Genomic DNA, 26,829 nt, shown 5'->3' with positions numbered 1-26,829 from the left:
GTGTTTAACTTATATATACCATCCGATCCCGGATCTGAAACCAGCAAATCCTTGCAGCGCACAGTGCGTGTCCTGGGGGTGATTCACATGTCTGCAGTCACACAGAATGACTGCAGACTTATCACTTTTGACTGGACAACTCCTTTAAATATTGGTGACAAGTTCCCTTGAAATATTTGTGCGGGAGTAGTTGTCAGGTGAGCAAGCATTCAGTCAACATCTGGTTTAAAGGAAATCCGTCAGCAGGTTTTTGCTGTGTAATCAGAAGACAGTAGGAGATAGAGGCTGAAACACAGAATTCAGGGATGTGTCACTTGTCAAAGTGCGCACTGTTGTTTAATAACTGTGAAGGATTTATCACTAAGAGATTTACATGGCTAGACTAGTCCAGCAACGCCCCCTTCCCCTGTGATAAGCAGCTCACTGTCTATGGACTTTGCACATGGAGAGTCGGGATTAGCTTTCTCAGCTCTGCTTCATTCTAAATCTAAAAGCTCTGATTGTGTCAGAATGGCTGCACCCAGTAAATACTGTACATAATTGGATTCAGCTTCTCTTTGCCTACATCTTGCTGCTCTCAGATGAGGTAGCAAAAACCTGCTGACAGATTCCCTTTAAGTGTATGTTTAACTTTTTTAAGAGCTTACTGCCTTTGCTTACTCTTTTCTTGCTCATTGGTACCCATAACACAGCCTATGAACCTGAAACACATTTCTGCAAAGAAAGCAGGCACCAATTAATAATGGTTAATAATAGTTAAAGTAATTAATTCCTGAACATGAAAATCCAAGAATAGCTACAGATTAAAAATATACAATTCCAGTTACCTTTTGAGTTAAACTCTAAAATCTGAGTCTATTTTGTACTGAAATAAAATCAGATGTGTTTGAACTCCCAAACCAAGATTTATGCTTACATTTTTGAAGACTATTGTGTTCTGTTATATTATTTGGACACAACCCGATCACATCTGTCATACTAAACTTCCCACTATAGTTTTACACATCACTGAATTGCGTGACTCACTATTTATTTCATTTTGTAAATCCATCGAGACCCTTAACATCTGTCATACTGGAGCTCTAAATTTGTGTGTGTCAACATGACACAGTTTTTTTGGTTACTTTCAGCAATGATAAATAGATTTGCTGACATTTTTTACAGACATAACTAGTTCTACTCTCATCTTAAGAAGCCAAAGATCTGATCATTGGACAGGTGAAATGGAGAAAATTAAAAGTTATGTTTTGTTAAGTTGTGGATACTAGTTACTGTTGAAATTTGTTCATTTTATGAAGAGCGAGGCTAAGTGCCAGAATTAGCGCATCCTATAGATGCGCCATTTCTGGGGCGGCTGACGGCTGGTGTTTCTAGCCTGGGAGGGAGCCAATATTCATGGCACCCTTCCTGGGCTATTAATATCAGCCCCCAGCTGTCTGCCTAGCCTTTGCTAGCTATTAAAATAGGGGGAACCCCACGTAATTTTTTTTTTTGAGTCCCCCATTTTAATAGCTAGTAAAGGCTAAGCATTCAGCTGGGGGCTGATAGTATTAGTCTGGGAAGCTCTATGGGTATTACCCCCTTCCCAGGCTTCAAACATCTGCCCCAGCCGTCTGCTTAACCTCCGCTAGAGACTAAAATTACGGAGAACCCCACGCCAATTTTTTTTTTAATAAATCCTTTATTTTAACACTAAATGACAAGTACAGTAACCAACACTGTCACTGTACTTATATATGTGACTGACATGTTTCTATCTATCTAATCTATGTGTGATGCTCTATTCTATTCTATTCTATTCTATTCTGAGCAGTTTGTCAGCTTTTAGGTGTTTTCTATGTGTTTCTATGTGTTTTTGTTTGCCTGCCATTGGTTTTAAAGGTGTTCGACGGTGTTCGACGGTGTTCAACGAACCGTTCGACGAACATGCCGGTGTTCGACGAACCGAACCAAACCCGAACACTACGGGGTTGGCTCAACACTAATTGCTATGGAGTGAAAGTGTTCTCATGGAAACATATTTATTAAGAAGAAAGGCATATTATGTCACATATAATAACTCAAATCTAAACCTGATATATACTTTTTATTTTTCAGCTTTCAGGCTGACGTAAATCCAGAAAATAACTAGAAGCTATGTGCCATTTAATACATTTGGTCAATTCACTTCAACTTTTATTTAAGACTAAAAACTCCAGTCTTAACAAATGCCCTTTCTTTTTACAGTATATTCCTTCAGATAAATTACGGTAAAATTCAACCAGAAACTAGTTTCTACTAACAGTAAAATTCTAACTGGCAAAATACAAGGTGATAAATTGAAGTGCAGATACAGCAAAGGTTTACCTGAAAAATATTGTGCTACATATAATTTTTCTTCAAAATTTGATTTGCGGGAAATTTTTTTGCGGTTAATCCAATGGAGTCCAAATGCTTTGGAATGGTTTGTAGAACTATTATGCTGTAAAATACCGTTATTAGAGATGATTGAACCTTGGGAAATTTGAATTTGTCAGCTTAGGCAAATTTTTCTCCAAAATTTTAATTGCGTAAATTTTTTTTGTGGTGAATCTTATGGAGTCCAAATGCTTTGGAATGGTTTGTAGAATATTTTGCCACCTGCCAATACTGGATCAAATCTGTTTTATTGAGAGAGATGAGATTAATCAGTTACACTGGCACTGCTGCTGTCACCAGCCTTATTTCTCTGACTATTAATGCACCTAAATGTTTTTCAAAACAAGTGACTTTTTCTGTTCCTATGTGGAATAAGCTGTGTGCTCTGACATCTACCCCTAGACTGTAAAATCCTCAAATGCCACTGCTTGGCCAGCCACCATTTTTAAAATTGACTGTGATAGCCCTCCTGATTGACTGTGCTATATCATGTGATGTGATAATTGTAGGGCATTATGTAGAATTGCGCATGGTCACCACTGTCTGTGACTCTTCTGCAATGTGCGAAATGGTGCCAGGTATTTTTTTTTTTTGCCAATCCAAATTAATTAAATCACAAACTATTCAAATTTGTGAATTTCAGAAAATTTGACTCAACTCTGATTAACTGCGGCTCAACCCGATCAACTCTAACCATTACGCTTTATACGTTAACTTGCATGCAATATAGGACAAGTCATTTAAAATATTTGTTGCATCAGGATATCATAGTAAGATAAAGTGAACCTATCACTAAATGTTTTATGATTTAATTTAAAACCAGAGGTAATAAAATTAACCATTTGACCAAAAAATTATAAACAAGCCATATATCAAGTGGGGGAAAAACTCTATTCCTTGGCACAAGCCTCTCATTCAACTGGCCCGACTTCAGCTGAAGTCGCCTCGAGGCAGGGGAATTCCCATTCTCTGCTCTGCTGACGTCACTCTCACATGATGCAGTGCATCAAGAAAAGTAAGCAGCAGTCTGGCTTTCAAGTTTTTAATAATTTCCCTGGATTTTGTGCTGGATAACTCTCTTTCCTGCCGTCAAATAAGAGGTATGCCTGACAAGATGGGTTTTATTTATTTTTAATATCTGTATATGGGCAGTGTATGCATTTGTGTGTGTATGATAGTGATGAGCGAGCGCTAAAATGCTCAGGTACTCGTTGTTCGAGTTGAGCAAATCGGAATGCTCAAGTGCTTGGTCTGAGTAACGAGCCTAAAGTCTATGGGAGACTCGAGCATTTTCCTGGCGGTCTGCAGAGGGCATAAGAATTGCCCAAATCAATGGGAACAGTGCTCAAGTAACATGGGAACAGCATGGGGAAGACCCCTGGAAGCATTTCTGACTCTCACGTCACTGCCTAATAGCATTTCTGACTCCCAGGTCACTGCTGTCAAGAATCTTGTCAGTGGTATTACGCCACTTTTAAGGACTCACAATAAAACATGCAAAAACGAACCCAAAATGGATTTTCCTGGGAATTCTGTTAAGGAACATCCTTTCCAGGGTAATGACTTGTATATAAGGCAAAATAAATATACAAAAACAAAACTGCTCCTCCACACATTCACACGTAGCATTTTTTAGGCCTTTTTGCACTTTTGCATTGCTTTCAATCAAGACAAATTCACCTGGAAATGGTATTTTAACATTTTACAACCTTATCTGGCCATGTGGTGTGTGAGACATGATCAGACACGTGCATACAGTGCTGAAAAGGCATGGGAACAGCATGGGGAAATCCTTGGGAAGCATCTCTGACTCTCACGTCACTGCCTAAAAGTGTGCCCATCAGAAGTGATCCTTGGCGCATGCAAAGATGCCTCCCGCCATGCACCTGTCATTGCAGACTTGCAACAATCACCATCCACGTCCTTGTCCCAGCACAGCTTTCATTTGTCCCTACCACATTCCTTGGAATGCAAGCGCAAGTATGCAGCCAGCGACCCACCCACAGGCCGCAATAGAAAAAATACCAGATTTCTGGGCAGCTGCTTGCATTTGAAATGTGGACTTTTAGGCTCGTGGAGGCGGAAGATGTCCACAACCTCATGGCGGCGGCGGCCGGGTGTCCATACTTGGTCCCCAGCCGCCATTATTTGTCCCGGTGTCGTCTCCGCCTTCCACAAGCACGGGTCCCACAACATTACCCGTGCCCTCCCCAGTGGACTTAAGTGGGAAAGACCACCTAACTACAAACACGTGGACAGGTGAATGTGGCCAGGGACGGTTCATCTCGCTGACGCATTCCACTGGGTTAATATTGTGAAAGCCAGGACCCATTGGGACCCTGGGACGGAACATGTCCTCCCGATGCAAAGGATTGAGGGTCCTGGGTCTATCAGTGTTGCCCCTACATTTTACAGCTCCTAAACCACCTCCTCCTTAGCCTCCATCTCCATCACTTGATTCATTTTTTCAGGAAAGCTTATTTACTTAAACTTCGTGTGTGCTGTAAGGTAGCGCTATTCATCACACTGGGGTACTCGCTTCACCGGGTCAATTAAAGCACACATGCAACGTTTTTCCGGTAATTCGCAGTTCAGCAGTTTATTACATCTCATAAACTGCTCATAACATAGTCCATCTCAGTGGCTCGCCGACATGTTACACATAATATTCCAGAGCCTTTCTAGTGACTGATATGCCCACCTGGCTCCAGATACAGCCTTCAGCAAGGTAATAATATCAATGTCCACAATAAGCAGCGTTTTTACCTTTGCCGGGTCGTAGCTGCTTCAGTCAGCTCAGTTCTGCCACAGCTGTGGCTTTAAGGCTTACCAGATGGGGCCTCCAGGCCACGTACTGTTATGATCTGCTACAAGAACTAAGGAAAGAAAGGGAATCTGTCCTTACAATAAGACTAAGCTGATTCGCTACGTTGCAGAGGGCGACCTGTTCCTTGTGAACAGACCCGCCTTCGTCCTCAGCTAGTCTGAACGAAGAAATATAGAATAAATGGAGAGGTCCCTAAAAGAACCTAGGACTGGGACAAAATTGGACACCTCCTAGCAGATGTTGTAGCGGAGCAAAAAGACAAACAGACAAAAAGTACTTAGAGGTCCAAAGGACCAAACGAACTAGAGAGATAGGTACAAAAGCACCTAGCTAGATAGAGAGTCAAATAACACTGAAGTCCAGCAAAGCCAGTAGGGCAGAGCTGGAATAAATAGGCAGCAGGTCACGTGACCAAATTAGAAAAAAAACTAACAGGAGAGTTCTAACAGTACCCACTCTTTTATGAGGATACTCCAGGCCCAGGCCTATCAGGAAACATCATGTGGAAGGCTCTGACAAGTCTAGGGGCAGAGACATCATCCGCCCCTACCCAGGAGTTATCCTCGGGTCCGAAACCTTTCCAAGCGACGAGATACTGCAATCTCCCTCTATGTTTTCTGGAATTCAGGATACAAGAAATTTCATATTCGCCGTCTTCCACCACCGGAGGAACTGTGACAGTAGAATCCCTATCCGATACATCAGCCTTTTTCAACAAGGAAACATGAAGCACAGGATTAATCTTCCAGGAGGTGGGGACCTCCAACCTAACAGCAGACTGATTAACCACCTGAAGCACATTAAATGGCCCCACAAACTTCGGACCCAATTTTTTAGAGGGAATCCTCAACCACAGATTCTTTGAAGACAACCAAACCATGTCACCCACCGTAAACAAAACGTCTTTACGTTTCCTGTTAAAATACATCTTGGACTTTTTGTTAGCCTCTTGAAGGTTACAACGTATGTCAGTCCAAACTCTCTCCAAATCACTGGAAAAATTCTCCTCCTCCGGCACAGCCGACACCAATTTGGAGAATGAACCAAACGATGGATGTCTCCCAGTACAACAAAAAAAAGGAGAACACCCAACAGAAGAGGATGTATGGTTGTTAAGAGCAAATTCAGCGAGTGGCAGAAACTCAGACCACCCCTCTTGATTGTCTGCCACAAAACAACGCAAAAACTGTTCAACATCCTGGTTCTTTCTGTCTGTCCATTAGACTCAGGATGATACCCAGATGAAAATGACAAATGGACTCCCAACCTGTCACAAAAAGCACGCCAAAAGCGAGCCACAAACTGAGGTCCCCTATCAGAAACAATGTTGGTGGGAATGCCGTGGAGTCTGACAATTTCCTTAACAAACGCCTTAGCGAGTGTCTTAGCGCAGTGTAGTTTAATGAAAGGAACCAAATTACACATCTTGCTAAAATGGTCCACGACCACCCAGATGACAGTGAAACCCTCGGACACAGGAAGGTCAGTAATAAAATCCATTGTCAGATGCGTCCAAGGAGCACTAGGAACCTCCAGAGGGCAAAGCAACCCCGCAGCAGGGGTATGCAAAGCCTTTGACCTAGCACACACCGTACATTGACGCACCCACTTGATGACTTCCTTCTGCCACCCAGGCCACCAAAAACTGCAACTTATAAGTCTCTTAGTCTCAGAAATTCCTGGATGACCTGCCAACCGAGACTCATGATATTCCACAAACAAATCTTTCCTAAAGGTTCTAGGCACAAACAACCTCCCATGGGGAGTGTTAGATGGGGCATCCTCCTGGGCTTTCAGAATCCCATCTTCCAAAACGGAGTCCAATGCTGCTACCACAACTCCTTCCTGTAAAATGCTCTCCTCCTCCTCGTTACCAACCATGGGAGAAAAACTGCGAGATAAAGCATCGGCTTTAACATTCTTGGTACCAGGGATGTAAGTAACAGAAAAATTAAACCGAGAAAAAAAAACTGCCCACCTAGCCTGACGGGCATTCAAGCACTTGGCAGCATCCAGATAAATCAAATTTTTATGATCAGTGAAAACCTGAACTGGAAATTTAGCACCTTCCAAGAAATGCCGCCAATGTTCAAACGTGAGTTTAATAGCCAGCAATTCCCGATTACCAACATCGTAATTAAGTTCGGTTTCTGAAAATTTTTTCGAAAAAAAAGCACAGGGATGTACTCCATCCTTGTTCTCCTGAGACAAAACTGCACCGACCCCCTCCGAAGAAGCATCAACCTCAACCAAAAAAGGCTTGGTCTCATCAGGCTGCATAAGGATAGGGGCAGAACTGAACCTCTCTTTGAGATACACAAAAGCTTCAATGGCCTCAGTAGTCCACTGGACAGTATTCGCACCTTTCCTGGTGAGATCGGTCAGCGGCTTAACAATTATAGAAAAATTCTTAATGAATTTTCTATAATAATTGGCGAAACCCAAAAATCTCTGTATCGATTTCAAACCAATAGGCCTAGGCCATTCCTGCACAGCCTGAACCTTCACTGGGTCCATCTCAAAGCCCTCGCTGGAGATAATATAGCCCAAAAAACTAATTCTCTGTACAGCGAACTCACATTTCTCCAGCTTAGCAAAAAGTGAATTGTCACTTAATAACTGCAATACCTCACGTACGCTCTGCCAATGAGACTCCAGATCTGGCGAATAAATCAAAATGTCATCCAAATACACAACCACATTCTTACCAATCAAAGGTCTCAGGATGTCATTAATAAGGTTCTGAAAAAACGCGGGTGCATTGGTAAGACCAAAAGGCATCACCAGATTCTCAAAATGACCTACCGGAGTGTTAAAAGCAGTTTTCCATTCATCACCCTCCTTTATTCGTAACAAATTGTATGCCCCCCGGAGATCAATTTTAGAGAACCACTTGGCCCCCATTAACTGGTTAAATAAGTCAGGAATTAACGGCAATGGGTAGGAATTGCGTACGGTAATTTTATTAATTTCGCGAAAGTCCAGACAAGGACGTAAACCGCCGTCCTTTTGTTTTACAAAAAAAAATCCAACAGCCACAGGTGACTTAGAAGGTCTAATGTGACCCGCAGCCAAGCTCGTCTGTATGTATTCCTCCAAGGCCTTTCTCTCAGGGATAGTCAGATTAAATAAGCGACTCTTGGGAAGAGTAGCTCCAGGAACAAACTCAATGGTGCAATCATAGTCCCTATGAGGAGGTAAAACTTGCGACTCCTCCTCTGAAAAAACCTTCCATAAATCCTGAATAGGTACAGGTAATTCCTCTTTTTCCACAGCTGCAATGTGACCGTTACAACACTTATCATAGCACTTAGGACTCCATGACTTAATCTCATTAGTAGACCAGTCCAGTAAAGGATTGTGCAGTTTTAACCAAGGCAAACCTAAAACTACTGGAGAAGGTAAATTATTTAATACCACCAAATCCAAATTTTCCTGGTGCATACCATTGATAGTGAGGGGAAATTCAGCAACCTTGTGAGTAATACATTTCAAAGGAGTGTTGTCAATAGCAATCACAGAAATAGGTGATGACAAAGGTTTGGATTCCAATTTAAGTTTTTCAAAAAAACCCTTATCAATCACATTAAGTGTTGAACCACAATCCACAAATACCTGAAATTCAATTAAATCTTCCTGCAATAAGGTACTCCCTGAAAGAAATACTCCCTTAGAATTCAAACAAGCAATACGGGCGTAACTGACCTTTTTTTTTTCTTTGCTTAAACGAAGCTCACAGTTCTTATTTAAATGGTCAGATTTAAAACAGTAAAAACACAATCCCTTGGAAAACCTGCGGTCTCTTTCCTGAGAGCGGAGTGACATCGCCCCAACCTCCATCGGTTCTCCGCCATCCGAGCAGACCCTCTGAGGACTAGGAGCTGCCATTGCAGGAATTTTCTCATCATTTACCCTGGCACGCAGTCTCCTGTCCACACGTATAGCTAATTGCATGGCCTCTTGCAATGTCACAGGTGCAGGAAATGCAATCAGCAGATCTTTAACCCTTTCACTTAGACCGGCAAGAAACGAACATTTTAATGCCGAATCATTCCATTTCACTTCTGAAGACCACCTTCTGAAGTGTGTACAATAATATTCAACATCACCTGACCCCTGCTTCAAACGTCTCAATTCTGTCTCAGCAGATGAGACTCGATCAGGATCGTCATACAATAACCCCATAGCAGAAAAAAAAATCCTCCACTGATCTAAAACACGGATCATTAGGTTGGAGAGAAAAGGCCCACCCCTGTGGTTCCTTGCACAAAAGTGACATGATAAACCCAATGCACTGTGATTCATTCCCAGAGGACCTGGGTCTCAAACGAAAATATAATAAACAAGCATTTTTAAAGGAAAAAAAATCTTGTTGTTTACCATCAAAAATATCAGGCAGTCCTACCTTTGTTTCCACAAAATGCGCTCCAGGACAGCTACTCACGTGTTGCTGGAGATTGGCTACCTCTAGAGACAATCCCTGCAGGCATTGAGCCAACTCTTGAACAGACACCATGCTGATCCCAGAATTTCTTACCTAGTTTAGTTTGGGCTGGACTTACTGTTATGATCTGCTACAAGAACTAAGGAAAGAAAGGGAATCTGTCCCTACAATAAGACTAAGCTGATACCCTACGTTGCAGCGGGCGACCTGTTCCTTGTGAACAGACCCGCCTTCGTCCTCAGCTGGTCTGAACGAAGACCTATAGAATAAAGCGAGGGGTCCCTAAAAGAACTAAGGACTGGGACAAAATTGGACATCTCCTAGCAGATGTTGTAGCGGAGCAAAAAGACAAATAGACAAAAAGTACTTAGAGGTCCAAAGGACCAAACGAACTAGAGAGATAGGTACAAAAGCATCTGGCTGGATAGAGAGTCAAATAACACTGAAGTCCAGCAAAGCCAGAAGGGTGGAGCTGGAATAAATAGGCAGCAGGTCACGTGACCAAAATAGAAAAATAACTAGCAGGAGAGTTCTAACACGTACCTTCCAAGTCTACTGGTATATCAAACACAGGGGGATCCAGCCTCTGCCTTCCAGGCTAGTGGAGTCCCACACAGGGACCAGGCCTTTCTCTCTAGGCCTCACCAGTCCAGTCTTCCTCTCCCTGTTTCAAAACTACCAGGGTTTATATATCCTTTTGTGCACACAGAACTAGTTATGATGTCACAGTCACGTGATCAGTCACCTGAGGAGGAGGTAAATGGTCAGCTAGAGCACACTCACTGGACATTCTTGCAATGCAGCAAGCCGCTCTATTACATATCCCCCCCTCTGTTCAAACTTGTGGAGTTGAACACATAATATACACAATCACATTATAACCCACGGTTCACACAGAGACCATGTACTTGACAATTGCGCTGCTCAGCCATTGGAACATTAGACATCAACATTAGCCCATTCCTTAGTGACCTACCTTCTGTCATTGTCACTAACTTCGCAAGTCACATTTACAAGTCGTAACCTTGTCAGACCTCCCCCGCTCCGAGCGGTCAGTCATAACCTTGTCAGACCACCCCCGCTCCCAGCGGTCAATACAGCAGTGTAACTTACTTTCCCTTGTATCTAAGGTCAGGTATGACTTCGTGCTGTCCCGTACTCTATTGGGTTGTTTGTATGGGCCTCTCAGACCTAAGTTACTGGAGGTCTCACTACCTCTAAACCCACGCCCACTATCCTCAGGACATCTTGAAAGGTCTCTAACTTCTACTGTAGCCGTCCTATTATTTGAAGGGCCCTTTCTCGGTCTGGTCTCACAATTTATAGACGGCTGCCATCTTCTGCTGCCCAGGCGATGCTGTCTTTCCATTCGCAGTCTGGCGAGATTCAACTGTTCTCCCTCCCACAGGTAGGTCACTCGGTACTCCATCAGCATGCGCATAAATGCAAGATTTCATTCTGTTCCTACAGCGGAGAATGCCACCATGCCGTCTTCATCTGGTATCCAGTCCTGACGATCACTTGGACTGCTTATTTTAATCACGCCATACTTCTTTACCATCATTTGCATGGCTTGGCCATTTCTCCCAATGAGCTTTCTTACCAGAGCATGAGGCACCCGGATGACTTCTTCCCGCTGACTTTGAGCTTTTCTCATAAGCTCCAGTTGTCTAATGGCTTGTTCCGTCTTCAACTGGACAAACCGCTTTGTGCGAATACATCGCCAGTGCATGTCACTTAGGTTAGCCACCCTCTTCACTGTGACTTCGGTTGTGGACAGGACCACCAGCTGTTTAGCTTCTGAGGTCGAGTACACCTTACAGGCTCCCACTGCTTTCTTAAACTCTTCATGCACTGACTCTCTGGTGCACTCTTCTCTCAAATCTTCGGGTACATCTATGAGGCACTTGTACCGAGAAGTTTCTGTCTCACCAGTGGTCTCCAAATGATCATCTGGCTCAGGTTTCAGGGACAACTGACTTTCAGCTTTTTCACCCTGCATGCTTCCCCTGAGCTGACTCACAGCTATGAACCGAAGAATTCTCGTCTTGACCACTTCCATTTAATACTTATCTTCTTTTATCACTCTCTCAGCTCTCCTCAGGTCCACCTTCTCATGGTTTAAAGGATTAAGCGCAATTTGTTTGCCCTTCTCCTTCTCCAAGGAGGCCTCGTTCACTGATTAGTACTTGGCCAGGCGACCATTGAGGTCGACAACTTCTTCCTCTAGCTCAGCTATGCGCCTCTCAGAAACCCCTCTCTGAAGCTCTTCCTGCTTCAACTGCTCCTTTATCAGCAGAATTCTCTCAGACCTCTCTGTCTCAAATGCGCCCACTCGGCTCTTGACAGCCAGTATCTCAAGCTTCTCTTGCTTAAAATGGGCTTGTAGCGACTCCTTGAGCTCCCTTATCTCGGCTCTTACATCCACTGAATCACCCCAGCTTGCATTATTCGAAGAGGCATTTACTTCATACCTCCCTTTCTCCGATAAACTCCTCCATCCTGCAGATTCTATCCTTAAGGCACGTCTCTGCCCTCTGCAGATCATTTGAACGTCTGCAGCTCCTTCACCTGAGCTTCCAGTCCGGGTATCTTTCTGCGAAAATCATCATTCTCATCCCGGGTGTCCTGTAGAGTGGTCTCAATCACTCGGCGCATGTGTTCTGCACCCACCTAATCATTCTCTAGTTTTTCCTTAACCTTGAGGAGATCCTCATAGTCTCTCTTAATTTGTTGCAGATCTTTACTGAGTTCACCATACTCCTTCTTGGATTCCCACATCTCCCGGTTGAACTGTTCGCACAGTCGTTCTAGGTATTGATAACGTCTAGAAACTTCATCCTGCAGTGCCTCTTTTAAGGCAGACAGCTCCCTATCCCTCTGGTGTAGACCCTTATCCAGCTTTTGCTTCACCTGCATCAGCTCTAACTGTAAGAGGGAGAGACGATCTTTCATCTCGCACAGCTCATCTTCCAACTCCGCTTTGTCAAGCTCCAACTGAAAAACCTCCTCTTTATTTTTCTGGAACTTTTCCTTCCAGTTGTTGTCTGATACTGTATCGGAAGTTACTACTGGCAATGTCTCCTCCTCTTCCCTCCTAATCTCTTTTGTTTCTAAAAGAGGATCCACACTCGGAATAAAGGCACACAACATTGCCTTTTCTTTATTTGCCCTTTCAGCAAAGGCTACAGGAGCAACTTTTTTGTGGCCCTTGCGCCGTCGACGGTGAGAGGGGGACTTTCTCACCTCGTCTAGCTCCTCCTGACTGAACTCTCTTTCTACTTTCGTAGTGTCACCGTCAGCTATGGGGTCTGTGTCACTCCCCCTGGTGTTGTGGACCAACAAGTCACCTCCCACTTTGACGTAAACCCCTTCTACTGGAGCTACCCCGTTATCAACTGTCAAATTGTCATTTTTAGGCGGTACCAAGCCACAACCAGTAACCAATTTTGGTTTTCTATACTCCAGTCTCTTTTGAAACTCCGGCCCCTTTTGAGACTCCGCCCCCTTTGGAAATCCACACCTGTAGGGGGATTTTTTTTAAAAAAACAGGCGATAGTCTTAGGACCCAGTTCACAACATCTCTTACCACTTCCCCAGGCACTCTGGGACAATACCGGCGCCCCAAGAGAACTCACAGAATGGTCCGCTGCCGCCATTCTATACGGTGCCAACAGCTCCTGCCGTTCCTGCACCATGTCCTGTTGCTGTAACTTTAACAGGTACCTTAACCGCTCAGCAGCTTCAGTCTCATCTGCTGCTCCCTACACAGCCATCTTTATCTGCTCCTGCATTTGTTCAGAAAACTATATTTTGCTGAAGAGCGTTTGCAGCCGGTCATCTAACCACTTCTCCATTCCATTTGGGGATACTGCTCCATTCATAGCCATCGCAGTACACTGTTCACACTAAACACTTCACAACGCTCTCCCCGGAAAATTTTAGTGGCCCCACCAAGCCACAGCAAACCAGGCTTGAGTGCAACGACACATGAGGAATTATATACTTAACAAAAATGTGTGAAACAACAGAAAATATGTCTTAAATTCTAGGTTCTTCAAAATAGCCAACGTTTGCTTTGATGACTGCTTTGCACACTCTTGGCATTCTCTTGATGAGCTTCAAGAGGAAGTCACTGGAAATGGTCTTCCAACAATCTTGAAGGAGATCCCAGAGATGCTTAGCACTTGTTGGCCCTTTTACCTTCACTCTGCGGTCCAGCTCACCCCAAACCATCTCGATTGGGTTCAGGTCTGGTGACTGTGGAGACCAGGTCATCTGGCGTAGCACCCTATCACTCTTCTTCTTGGTCAAATAGCCCCTACACAGCCTGGAGGTGTGTTTGGGGTCATTGTCCTGTTGAAAAATAAATGATGGTCCAATTAAACGCAAACCGGATGGAATAGCATGCCCCTGCAAGATGCTGTGGTAGCCATGCTGTTTCAGTATGCCTTCAATTTTGAATAAATCCCCAACAGTGTCACCAGCAAAGCACCCCCACACCATCACACCTCCTCCTCCATGCTTCACGGTGGGAACCAGGCATGTAGAGTCCATCCGTTCACCTTTTCTGCGTCAAACAAAGACACAGTGGTTGGAACCAAAGATTTCAAATTTGGACTCATCAGACAAAAGCACAGATTTCCACTGGTCTAATGTCCATTCCTTGTGTTCTTTAGCCCAAACAAGTTTTTTCTGCTTGTTGCCTGTCCTTAGCAGTGGTTTCCTAGCAGCTCTTTTACCATGAAGGCCTGCTGCTCAAAGTCTCCTCTTAACAGTTGTTGAAGATATGTGTCTGCTGCTAGAACTTTGTGTGACATTGACCGGGTCTCTAATCTGATCAGCTGTTAACCTGTGATTTCTGAGGCTGGTGACTCGGATAAACTTATCCTCAGAAGCAGAGGTGACTCTTGGTCTTCCTTTCCTGGAGCGGTCCTCATGTGAGCCAGTTTCTTTGTAGCGCTTGATGGTTTTTGCAACTGCACTTGGGGACACTTTCAAAGTTGTCCCAATTTTTCGGACTGACTGACCTTCATTTCTTAAAGTAATTATGGCCCTCGTTTTTCTTTACTTAGCTGCTTTTTACTTGCCATAATACAAATTCTAACAGTCTATTCAGTAGGACTATCAGCTGTGTATCCACCTGACTTCTGTACAACACAACTGATGTTCCCAACCCCATTTATAAGGCAAGAAATCCCACTTATTAAATCTGACAGGGCACACCTGTGAAGTGAAAACCATTTCCGGTGACTACCTCTTGAAGCTCATCACGAGAATGCCAAGAGTGTGCAAAGCAGTCATCAAAGCAAAAGGTGGCTACTTTGAAGTACCTAAAATATAAGACATATTTTCAATTGTTTCACACTTTTTTGTTAAGTATATAATTCCACATGTGTTATTTCATAGTTTTGATGCCTTCAGTGTGAATGTACAATTTTCATAGTCATGAAAATACAGAAAAATCTTTAAATGAGAAGGTGTGTCCAAACTTTTGGTCTGTACTTTATCCTAGAGCCTTTTCAGTGGCAGCAATGCCCGCTTGGCTTCAAATACAGACTTCCGCAAGGTACAACAACAATATTCACTTAAAGTGCCAATTTATTTTTGCCAGGTCTCAGCTGCTTCTATCAGCTCGGTTCTGCCACAGCTGTGGCTCTAAGGCTCCCAGACGTAGTCTCCAGGCCACGTGCTTTCCAAGGCTACTGGTATCTCAGACACAGGGATCCAGCCTCTGCCTTCCAGGTTAATGGTGTCCCAGACATAGGGACCAGGCTTCTTGCCTCACCAGGTCGCACCAGGCCTCTCTATCTCTAATTCAAAAGCCACCAGGATTTATATATCCTTTTGTGCACACAGGACCTGTGATGATGTTACAGTCATGTGATCAGTCACCTGAGGGGGGGGGGTAAATGGTCAGCCAGAACACACCCTCTGGACATTTTAGCAATGCAGCAAGCCGCTGCATTACACTATGCAGTGAACCAACTAGCACCATCAGCAAATGAAAGATCAACCAATATATAGGGTAGGTGCACCAATCAAAAGACCCCTATATAATGATTGATCTTTAATTTGCTCTCTAATCTACCTGAGGAAGATAGCTTTTGCTATTGAAATGCGTTGTGGCATTAGAGAGCGTATTAAACAATAAAAGGTTTGTGTGCTATAACCTTAATCCCCTGTCTAGTTGTTCTAGCGCTTCCCTAACGCCGCATAATTCTTTTTGTCTTGATTGCTAATCCTCCCTGTGGAGAGAGGTGGAAGCTGCTCTGTTTACAACTAGTTCACCACAGGTCCTGCCGTGATGTCAATGTGGACCGCCCACTTGGGTCACATGGTCCCGGTCATGTGACCGCTGAAGCAGGAAGAAACTCCTTACAACAGCCCCTGTTAAGCTGTTGTTATCATACAGACTCCCACCTGGAAACTTTTTCCCTTGTTGTGCGGGGCTTCTTGGCACAACAGGACCAGGTGAGTGGTCACAACAGTCTCCCCCTTTACACCCACCAAACCTCAGGCTCTTGACCATTGGCACTCCAACTGCTATTGTTTTTCTTGACCCTGTGGAAGACAGGGTGGTGGTTGCAAAGTGACTGGAAGCATTTTCTGCTGTCCAACCAACAAGCTTTTGACACTGCTCTGGGTTCAATAGTGGTGTGCTGCAGTCCCCTAGTAATTGGGACAGGAAGGTTCGGCGACAAGAGGAGGAGAGTGTTTTTTGTGGCACAATTTCAGCTTGCGCAAGGCCTCAACCTCGTCCTCTGCATGGACCATCGCCATCATGTCCACTTCCCCGTCCCTTGCCACGTGCCTTGCCCATTTTAAATGGAGGACAATATTTTCCACTTTCACTACAAATGGCTGGATTTGAAACGCAGTGATATGTGAAACGTATGACGGAAAGCCACGGTTTTAAATAGCTGACGTGTAAGTTACTATATTTCACAGTGATCTCGTGTCAATAATTTCACTGACACACTGCAAGAAAATTTAAATGAAGGCCAGAAATGGCTGAATTAGGAGCGCACTTATATGTGATATGTGTGACGGAAAGGCACAGTTTTAAATAGCTGCCATGTAGGTTACTATTTTTCACAGCAACCTCTTGTCAATAACTTCACTGACACACTGCAACAAAATTTCAATGGAGGCCAGAAATGGCTGAATTTGGCGCGCACTTATATGTGATTCGTGTGACAGAAAAACATAGTTTTAAATAGCTGACCTGTAGGTTACTATTTTTCACAGCGATCTCGTGTCAGTAACTGCACTGACACTGCAACTAAATTTAAATGTAGGCCAATATTTTCCACGTTAACTAAAAATTTCTGGATTTTTATCGCTGTAAAATTGTCACATGTAACATTTTTTCCTTTGAGTCCGTGTGTCAAATCCAAAACTACTCGTATACCTTGATTTTTTTCAGCTCTTTCTCCAGTGTTTTTTCCAATGTATACCTGAGCGTTTACAGCGTATGAACTTTTGCTGTCACACAGAGTCTATATTTTGATGCAGTACTTTGCAAGTTTTCTTGGAATATAATGTGTGAATGGGCACCTACCTCTGAATGACACCAGTTGTTCATCTACAGTCACATTTTCACCAGTATTATAAAATGTTGGTAGAATCTGTACCCATTTATTCCACAAATCTCTAATTGGGGCAAGTTTGTCTCTGGCTCTTCTTTCAATTCAATTGGTTTTATTATCAAACTGAAGTACTCTTGAAATCTCATGAAATATTTCTAGAGACATTGTGGTCATAAATATGTGGCGAACAGTTTTGGAATTCCATAAACTTCTGGTTGATTTATCACCATATGATCTGTACACTCCTGCTAACAGTAGTAAACATATGAAGCCATTTAGAGCTGTCAAATTGAAATTCTTCCATTTCTCGCCATAAACTTGTTGTCTCTCAATGTTTGTCATTTTGATTATGATGTTTTGTATGGTTATATTTCTGAACAATTTGAATGCAGATTGTATGTCATCAATTCTTGGTATAGCGTACCTAATAGGACCTGGAGTAACTTTTATGACATTTCAAGAAGACCTTCTACCAGCCTGAGCAGAAGGCTGCAAGTTCCAAACTACATCTTTGTTTTTCGAATGGATTTCTTGCATCCGACTAGTTGTCTGGGTTTCCTCATCAGATTCCACTTCAGAATCAGATTTCTCTGCATTGGTTTTCCCATCACTTACATGGTCCTCCTCTTCGGACACATCATCTGAAACGGAGACATTTACAAGCTCCTCTAATTCAGCTTCAATCAATATCCGTTTTCTCATCATGCAAAAAGGAAACATTGTGGAATGAAAAAAATAAAATATATACATAGACAATAATAATAAAATGAGAGAACAAACTATTACCAATTTCACAACAATACACACAATAAGGGCCCCGTCACACATTGAGACATCCACTGCAAATGCAATGCTGGAGCATCGCAAATGAGAACATCCATATAAGCGTGCACTCATTCTATCACAGAAGTGAGAATATATCCTCCTCATAAGCAGACATTGAGTTTACAGCCCTAATGCTCCCCCCACTTACATACCAAAGAATGGGTCATCAAAAGTACAAGTCTCATGCAAGATGAAATAAGTGCTGGGCCTTATTTCAACAAGCAGGCAGTGAGCATTGTTTTACATCTTGACACAATAATCAACCAATGGCTGAGCAAAATTAAAAAAAATTGCTGCTTTACACTATACAATCTAATCAAAATAATTTAATAATTTGAGAATAAAAGAATAGTTTATCTGCTACATACCTGTAAAGATGAGTTTTCAGAGCTCTGACGTCTATACATGTGCTCTCTCTGTGTTCTCTCTAGCTGTACTAAAAGTGAAATAACTGTATAGACTAGTATGGTAATTGTCTACTGATAAGATCAGAGAAAACTCCACCCTTTAGCTTAAGATAGCCCACAGTAAAACAAACACATTTGTCAAACAGAATTTATTAGTGCTCTTTTCAGGTCAGCATTAGGCTGTGTGCCCACGATGCGTTTTTTAAGCGTTTCCGCAGCGGCAAAAATGCTGCAGAATCACTTTTTTTTTTGACAACTATGAGAGACAATTACCGTTCACAACTGATTCAGGACCCAACAAGAAGGGGGGGACTGCTAGACCTAATATTAACCAATAGGCCAGACCGCATATCAAATATACGAGTTGGGGGTCACTTGGGTAATAGTGATCACAAAATAATATGTTTTCATGTAACCTTTAATAAGATGTGTAGTAGAGGGGTTACAAGGACACTAAACTTCAGGAAGGCAAATTTCCAACAGTTGAGAGATGATCTTAGTGCAATAAACTGGGACGATATCCTGAGACAAAAAGCTACACAAAGCAAATGGGAGACATTTATTAGCATCCTGAATAGGACCTGTGCACAATATACACCCTTTGGGAATAAACATGCTAGAAATAGGAGGAAACCACTATGGCTAAATAGAGCTGTAAGGGGCGCAATAAGTGACAAAAAGAAAGCATTTAGAGAACTAAAGCAAGTAGGTAGTGATGAGGCATTAAATAAATATAGATAATTAAATAAATTATGTAAAAAACAAATCAAGGCAGCAAAGATTGAGGCAGAGAGAATCATTGCCAGAGAAAGTAAAAATAACCCCAAAATATTCTTTAACTACATAAATAGTAAAAAACTAAAAAATGATAGTGCTGGCCCTCTTAAAAATAGTCTGGGTGAAATGGTGGATGAGGAAGAGGAAAAAGGCAATATGCTAAATGATATTTTTTCAACCGTATTTACACAAGAAAATCGCATGACAGAAAACATGATTAGTGATAACAAAAATTCTCCATTAAATATCACTTGCTTAACCCAGCAGGAAGTACGGCGGCGTCTAAAAACCACTAAAGTTGACAAATCCCCGGGCCCGGATGGGATACACCCGCGAGTACTGCAGGAATTAAATAACGTCATAGATAGACCATTATTTTTAATCTTTGAAGATTCCATAATAACAGGGTCTGTACCACAGGACTGGCGTATAGCAAATGTGGTGCCAATATTCAAAAAGGGGACAAAAACTGAACTTGGAAATTATAGGCCAGTAAGCTTAACCTCTACTGTGGGTAAAATCCTGGAGGGTTTCCTAAGAGATGCTATTATAGAGTATCTGAAGAAGAATAACCTCATGACCCAATATCAACATGGGTTTACGAGGGACCGTTCCTGTCAAACTAATCTGATCAGTTTTTATGAGGAGGCAAGTTCTGGACTGGACCAATGAAATGCAGTGGATGTTGTGTATATGGACTTTTCAAAAGCTTTTTATACGGTTCCACACAAAAGGTTGATACATAAAATGAGAACAATGGGGATAGGGGAAAATATAGGTATGTGGGTTAAGAATTGGCTCAGTGATAGGAAACAAAGGGTGGTTATTAATGGAAAACACTCAGACTGGGTCTCAGTTAACAGTGGGGTACTACAGGGGTCAGTATTGGGCCCCCTTCTTTTTAACATATTTATTAATGACCTTGTAGGGGGCATGCAGAGTAATATTTCAATATTTGCAGATGACACTAAACCCTGCAGGGTAATCAATACAGAGGAAGACAATTTTATATTACAGGAGGATCTATGTAAACTAGAAGCTTGGGCTGATAAATGGCAAATGAGCTTTAATGGGGATAAATGTAAGGTAATGCACTTGGGCAGAGGAAATAAAATGTATAATTATATGCTTAATTGTAAAACACTGGGCAAAACTGTAACTGAAAAAGACCTGGGTGTATTGGTGGACGACAAGCTCACGTTTAGTGGCCAGTGTCAGGCAGCTGCTGCAAAGGCAAATAAAATAATGGGATGCATTAAAAGAGGCATAGATACTCATGAGGAGAACATAATTTTACCTCTATTCAAGTCATTAGTGCAGCCACACTTAGAATACTGTGTACAGTTTTGGTCTCCGGTGTATAAGAAAGACATAGCTGAACTAGAGAGGGTGCAGAGAAGAGCGACCAAGGTTATTAGAGGAGGACTGGGGGGTCTGCAATACCAAGACAGGTTATTACACTTGGGGTTATTTAGTGTGGAAAAAAGAAGGCTTAGAGGTGATCTTATTACTATGTACAAGTATATGAGGGGACAGTACAAAGACCTTTCTACTGATCTTTTTACTCTCAGGCCAGAGACGGGGACAAGGGGGCATCTTCTACGTCTGGAGGAAAGAAGGTTTAATCATAATGATAATCACAAACGGGGATTCTTTACTGTAAGAGCAGTGAGACTATGGAACTCTCTGCCGCATGATGTTGTAATGAGTGATTCACTATTAAAATTTAAGAAGGGCATGGATGCCTTTCTTGAAAAGTATAATATTACAGGTTATACATACTAGATTCTTTGATAGGGCGTTGATCCAGGGAGCTAGTCTTATTGTCGTATGGAGTCGGGAAGGAATTTTTTTCCCCAATGTGGAGCTTAGTGTTTGCCACATGGGTTTTTTTTGCCTTCCTCTGGATCAACATGTTAAGCTATGGGTTGAACTACATGGACTTAGTCTTCCTTCAACCTTAAAAACTATGTTAAAAAATGCATGGTAGAAGGCCCGCTGCGGATTATCATTGCAGAAAAAAACGCAGCACTACCAATTATTTTGCGAAAGCGCTGCGTTTTTGCCGCCATTGACTTGCATTAGAATGCATGTATTTCGCTTCACTAGATAAGCACATGCGGAATACATGCGTTCAATGTGCGGATGGTACCCAGGTGTGGAGGTGAGGAGACTCTCCTCCGGACCCGGGTACCATAGAAAACTGTAAAAAAAAGAATAAAATAAAAAATAAATGTTATATTTACCTTTTGATGGCCCCCGGTGCGCTCGTCTTCACTTGCCGGCAGATCGCGATGGACTGGAGGACCTGCGCTGACGGCATAGTCATGTGACGGGTCACGAGACGCTGACGTCGGCAGGTCCTTCAGTGTACCGCGATCTACCGACAAGAGAGAACGGAGCGAAGCAAGACACCGGGGGCCATCAGAAGGTAAGTATAGATTTTTTTTTTATTTTTAAACATTCTTTTGGTCACACTATATAAATCCATGCCGTTTGCATGGATTTATATAGTGTGACCAAGTTGTCAAGCGCTTTCCAAGTGATGCTAAAATTGCTTGGAAAGCGCTTGTCAACCCGCATGCAGAAATGCATGTGAAGAACGCTTCACTTCCGCATGTCCCTGGCTGGAAAACGCATGTACAATCCACATGCATTTTCTTCTGCCAGGGAAATCCAGAAACGCTCAGGAAAAATCCGGAGCATTTCTGCATTGTGGGCACATAGCCTTACACAGTAAAAGAACCAGCTGATTCAAGGAAAATAAGAAAATCTTTAAATGTGAAATATTGAAAACTGCATTGAACTATTTCTATATGAACAGCAGGGTAAATAGGATAAAACAAAAAAAAAAAACTTTACTGGAAGCTAATCCATCTGCTGTATCGTAATTTGAAAATATATGTACAGTACAGACCAAAAGTTTGGACACACCTTCTCATTTAAAGATTTTTCTGTATTTTCATGACTATGGAAATTGTACAATCACACTGAAGGCATCAAAACTATGAATTAACACATGTGGAATTATATACTTAACAAAAAAGTGTGAAACAACTGAAAATATGTCTTATATTCTAGGTTCTTCAAAGTAGCCACCTTTTGCTTTGATGACCATTTCCGGTGACTACCTCTTGACGCTCATCAAAAGAATGCCAAGAGTGTGCAAAGCAGTCATCAAAGGAAAAGGTGGCTACTTTGAAGATGAGGGGTCTTCTCTTCTCCAGTGACAAGGTTGTATCGCCTCCTTTTTGCCCCCTGTCCCTGTCTCACCTGTTAGCTTTGTGCATTTTTCTCTGGCATTCTATTCCTTATGCTACTGACACTTGTCTTCATTGTTTGCTGCTATTGTTAGGATTGGTTACTGAGAACTAGCATAGAGCATTATTTTGGACTTTGGACAACTTGGAGTTTATTTATCTTTTGGACTCATTTCAGCCTCACCTTAGAACCTTTGCTCTGTCATATGTTAACCCATTCACACTTTAGATTAATTGCATTATTCCACTGGGTTTAATGAATATTATATGGGGATATATGTGGATATATTTTTTATATATTCTTTGTAATTTATTCATTTCTTATTTATATGTACTAAACACTAGTCACTTTTGAGTCTAATTTATGAGCTACACATGAATTATGGCTTTATGATGTCCATTTATTTATATATTATATACTCATTGTCACTGTGAGTTTCTTCATTTTTTCTTCTCCTTTATGTAATTTTATCTGAACCTTTCTTTTAATATATATTTGAATAAAATTGTTTTTTATCTGCATATATACTTCTCTACCTTGATTGGATTCTGTTGTAAATGAAGTATTGCATTTGATAGGCCTCTCCCTTTTCTGAATTAGAGTGTTCATTCTGATTGCATAAATGTCTTCCACAGTCCATAACTTTATTTATTTTTATTTCTTTGGCCTTATATTTAAGACATTACCTTGTAAAGAATGTTTCTTAACATTTTTTCCATTTTAGCTTGTTTTTTGTATGTTTTTTTTTAATCACTCTGCAAAAGTGGCGTAATACTCTGACAACATTGTTCACAGATATGCTATTTGTCAGCGGCCAACTGAGAATAGATTTGAACCCTCAGCTGCAATACTTTAAATGGAGTGTAATATTTGACACGCTCACAATAATTGCTGAATTATTAGGGCAGTCAAATGGGATAATGTCTGATAGCCACAGTTTTATAGTATGGTATTTGCCAGTGACCAAGTGTCAATTGCCTCAACAAAACACAGGTGGCTGACTTTAAAAGGAGTGGAATATTTGGCATGCTCCACAAAATTTCTGTATTATTACAGCAGTCATATGAATCACATGCGTCTGATCAGTGAAAAAAGTTCCTCTGCTTCCACAATACAGTAATATGAATAAAACTAAAAAAAATCTGGCTGTATTCTGCAAACAAGCAAATGGAGCTGTAAAATGGTGTACACTGACACACTACTACAATCTATAAATGGAGGAAAATATTTTCCACGTTCACTACAAATGGCTGGATTTGAAACCACTTATATGTGATATGTCTGACAGAGAACCACGGTTTTAAATAGCAGGCCTGTAATTTACTAATATTATTCTACACAGAAAACTAGTGTGAATAGCTTGACCAACACACTGCAACAGAATGGAAATTAAATAAATGTCTGATTTTGAAACAGTCTTGTAGGTGATATGTCTGACAGAGAACCACGGTTTTAAATAGCAGGCCTGTAATTTACTAATATTATACTACACAGAGAACTAGTGTGAATAGCTTGACCGACACCCTGCAACAGAAGGAAATGGTAGAAATGTCTGATTTTGGAACAGTCTTATAGGTGATATGTCTGGCAGAGAACCACAGTTTTAAATAGCAGGCCTGTAATTTGCTAATATTATTCTTCACAGGCACCTAGTGTGAATAGCTTGACCGACACACTGCAACAGAATGGAAATGGACGAAATGTCTGATTTTGGAACAGTCTTATAGGTGATATGTCTGTCAGAGAACCATGGTTTTAAACAGCAGGCCTGTAATTTACTAATACTATTCTTCACAGACACCTAGTGTGAATAGCTTGACCGACACACTGCAACAGAATGGAAATGGAAGTAATGTCTGATTTTGGAACAGTCTTATAGGTGATATGTCTGACAGAGAACCACGGTTTTAAATAGCAGGCCTGTAATTTACTAATATTATTCTACACAGAAAACTAGTGTGAATAGCTTGACCAACACACTGAAACAGAATGAAAATTAAATAAATGTCTGATTTTGAAACAGTCTTGTAGGTGATATGTCTGACAGAGAACCACGGTTTTAAATAGCAGGCCTGTAATTTACTAATATTATACTACACAGAGACCTAGTGTGAATAGCTTGACCGACACACTGCAACAGAATGGAAATGGTAGAAATGTTAGATTTTGGAACAGTCTTATAGGTGATATGTCTGACAGAGAACCACGCTTTTAAATAGCAGGCCTGTAATTTGCTAACATTATTCTTCACAGGCACCTAGTGTGAATAGCTTGACCGACACACTGCAACAGAATGGAAGTGGAAGAAATGTCTGATTTTGGAACAGTCTTATAGGTGATATGTCTGACAGAGAACCACGGTTTTAAATAGCGGGCTATAATTTACTAATACTATTCAACACAGAAACCTAGTGTGAATAGCTTGACCGACACACTGCAATGAAATGAAAATAGAAGAAATGACTGATTTTGGAACAGTCTTATAGGTGATATGTCTGACAGAGAGCCATGGTTTTAAATAGCATGCCTGTAATTTACTAATACTATTCTAAACTGAAACCTAGTTTGAATAGCTTGACCGACACACTGCAACAGAATGGAAATGGAAGTAATGTCTGATTTTTGAACAGTCTTACAGGTGATATGTCGGACAGAGAACCACGGTTTTAAATAGCAGGCCTGTAATTTACTAATACTATTCTACACAGAAACCTAGTATGAATAGCTTGACCGACACACTGCAACAAAATGAAAATGGAAGAAATGTCTGATTTTGGAACACTCTTATAGGGTGTTATGTCTGACAGAGAACCACAGTATTAAATAGCAGCCTGTAATTTGCTAATACTATTCTTAACAGACACCTAGTGTGAATAGCTTGACAGACACACTGCAACAGAATGGAAAAGGAGGCCAATAATTTCCACATTCAGTTTAAATTTCTGGCTTTTTATTGTTGAAATATGGAACAGATCTGGCTTTATTCTGCAGTGAGAACAAGCAAATGGAGCAGAAAAATGGTGCACTCTGGATTTCTGTCTTGTAATTATAGTCATTATTCCTATAAAGGTAATTTTATTTTATGTTTATTTATATCTACAAACCCCTTACTGTAATATACCATAATATGTGTGGAGGTGATAGGTCCTCTTTAAGCATCAAGTTGATAATTGGTACAATTGGTAGTAGGTACAAATAGAGTTTCTGCATCTTAACTGTCATGGTACCGTTTGTCAAATATTTTAGGGTTTCGACAGTAAGAATAATGTTTGGCAAATAGTTTCCTAGTTTTTGTATTCTAGTCATGTCATCTAATTGAATACAGCAGACTTTCAAATCAGCTCTTCGCAGACAAAAAATGATATGATGATCATTTTTTATGTTGTCTATTAAAACTGCTAGGATTGTAGTCTATTAGTTTAAGAAGTAAATTTTGCTCTGGGTAATTTTCTCATTTGCTCTTTGCCCGTTGTTTCTTGCTAACATTCTTTCAGTATATTGGATAAATACAGTCTGTAATTCAGGTACTAAAAGAAGAAAATTGAATAATAGATCTAATATTGCCATATCCTGACTAACATGTTACTGGTCATTGCATGTTTCCGCTACAGTATATGCATCAAAAACCTTGCATGAATCACTCACTCTCACTTCTCCATATTATCTTCCCAGTTCAATGATGTTGTGCTTAGGATACAATTCTAAATATTAGCAGCAATTTGTATTTTGATTACCTTGTCATTTCTATTCAAGAACAGACATTTATCTAGTTACTGTGGATGCCAATTCAATACTTGTGCAATGCATAACACAAATGTCAAATCAGAGATTATAAAAGATATTGGTCAGCAGGCACTCGTGGCTCTAATAAAGTCAGATCCAGACTTATTCTTGCTAAGTACGATATTGATTATTTCATTCCTGCAGCTTCATTGAACACAGTATTCAAGTGAGGGACTGTTCATTGTGCTATAACTTGCTGTGAAAATATCACAAATGTTTAAGGCATTTCAAATTCACGCGCATTGACTGGGAACAACAAAGGCGTCGTGCGTTACCATTAACATCTGATGTGTGAAATTAGTTTCTAAATTATTGTCATGTAAGCATCTTATCCAGTTTACAAAGCTATAATGGACCAGAACAAATGGATGTGTGTCATTCGCTCTGTTTGATGATAAACACATCAAGGTTTGCTGATCTTATTTCTTTTCTGGTAACATTAAATTTAAATATTTAAAAAGTTAGACTTAGTTCACACAGTTAGATTGTCAAAAGCAGGATGTCTGCTGGAGGAAA

The 26,829-nt window shown here is 41.3% G+C and overlaps 1 long non-coding RNA gene across 1 annotated transcript in view; it reads right to left on the bottom strand.

Annotated features, from left to right (window-relative positions):
• LOC141271122 (uncharacterized) overlaps positions 1-22,645 on the bottom strand; it is a 77,946-nt gene extending 55,301 nt beyond the window's left edge. Inside the window, exon 1 of the long non-coding RNA XR_012321837.1 lies at positions 22,543-22,645. This is a non-coding gene — a long non-coding RNA (uncharacterized lncRNA). The remainder of the gene's footprint in view (positions 1-22,542) is intronic.
• Between the last annotated feature and the right edge of the window lie 4,184 nt (positions 22,646-26,829).

The sequence above is a fragment of the Phyllobates terribilis genome, unplaced genomic scaffold, assembly GCF_046119375.1.
Source record: "Phyllobates terribilis strain yellow unplaced genomic scaffold, ASM4611937v1 Scaffold_5__5_contigs__length_657084704, whole genome shotgun sequence".
NCBI classification, from domain to species: Eukaryota; Metazoa; Chordata; class Amphibia; order Anura; family Dendrobatidae; genus Phyllobates; species Phyllobates terribilis.
The sequence above is the reverse complement of the archived record's forward strand: the minus strand, read 5'-3'. Positions and strand labels throughout refer to the sequence as shown.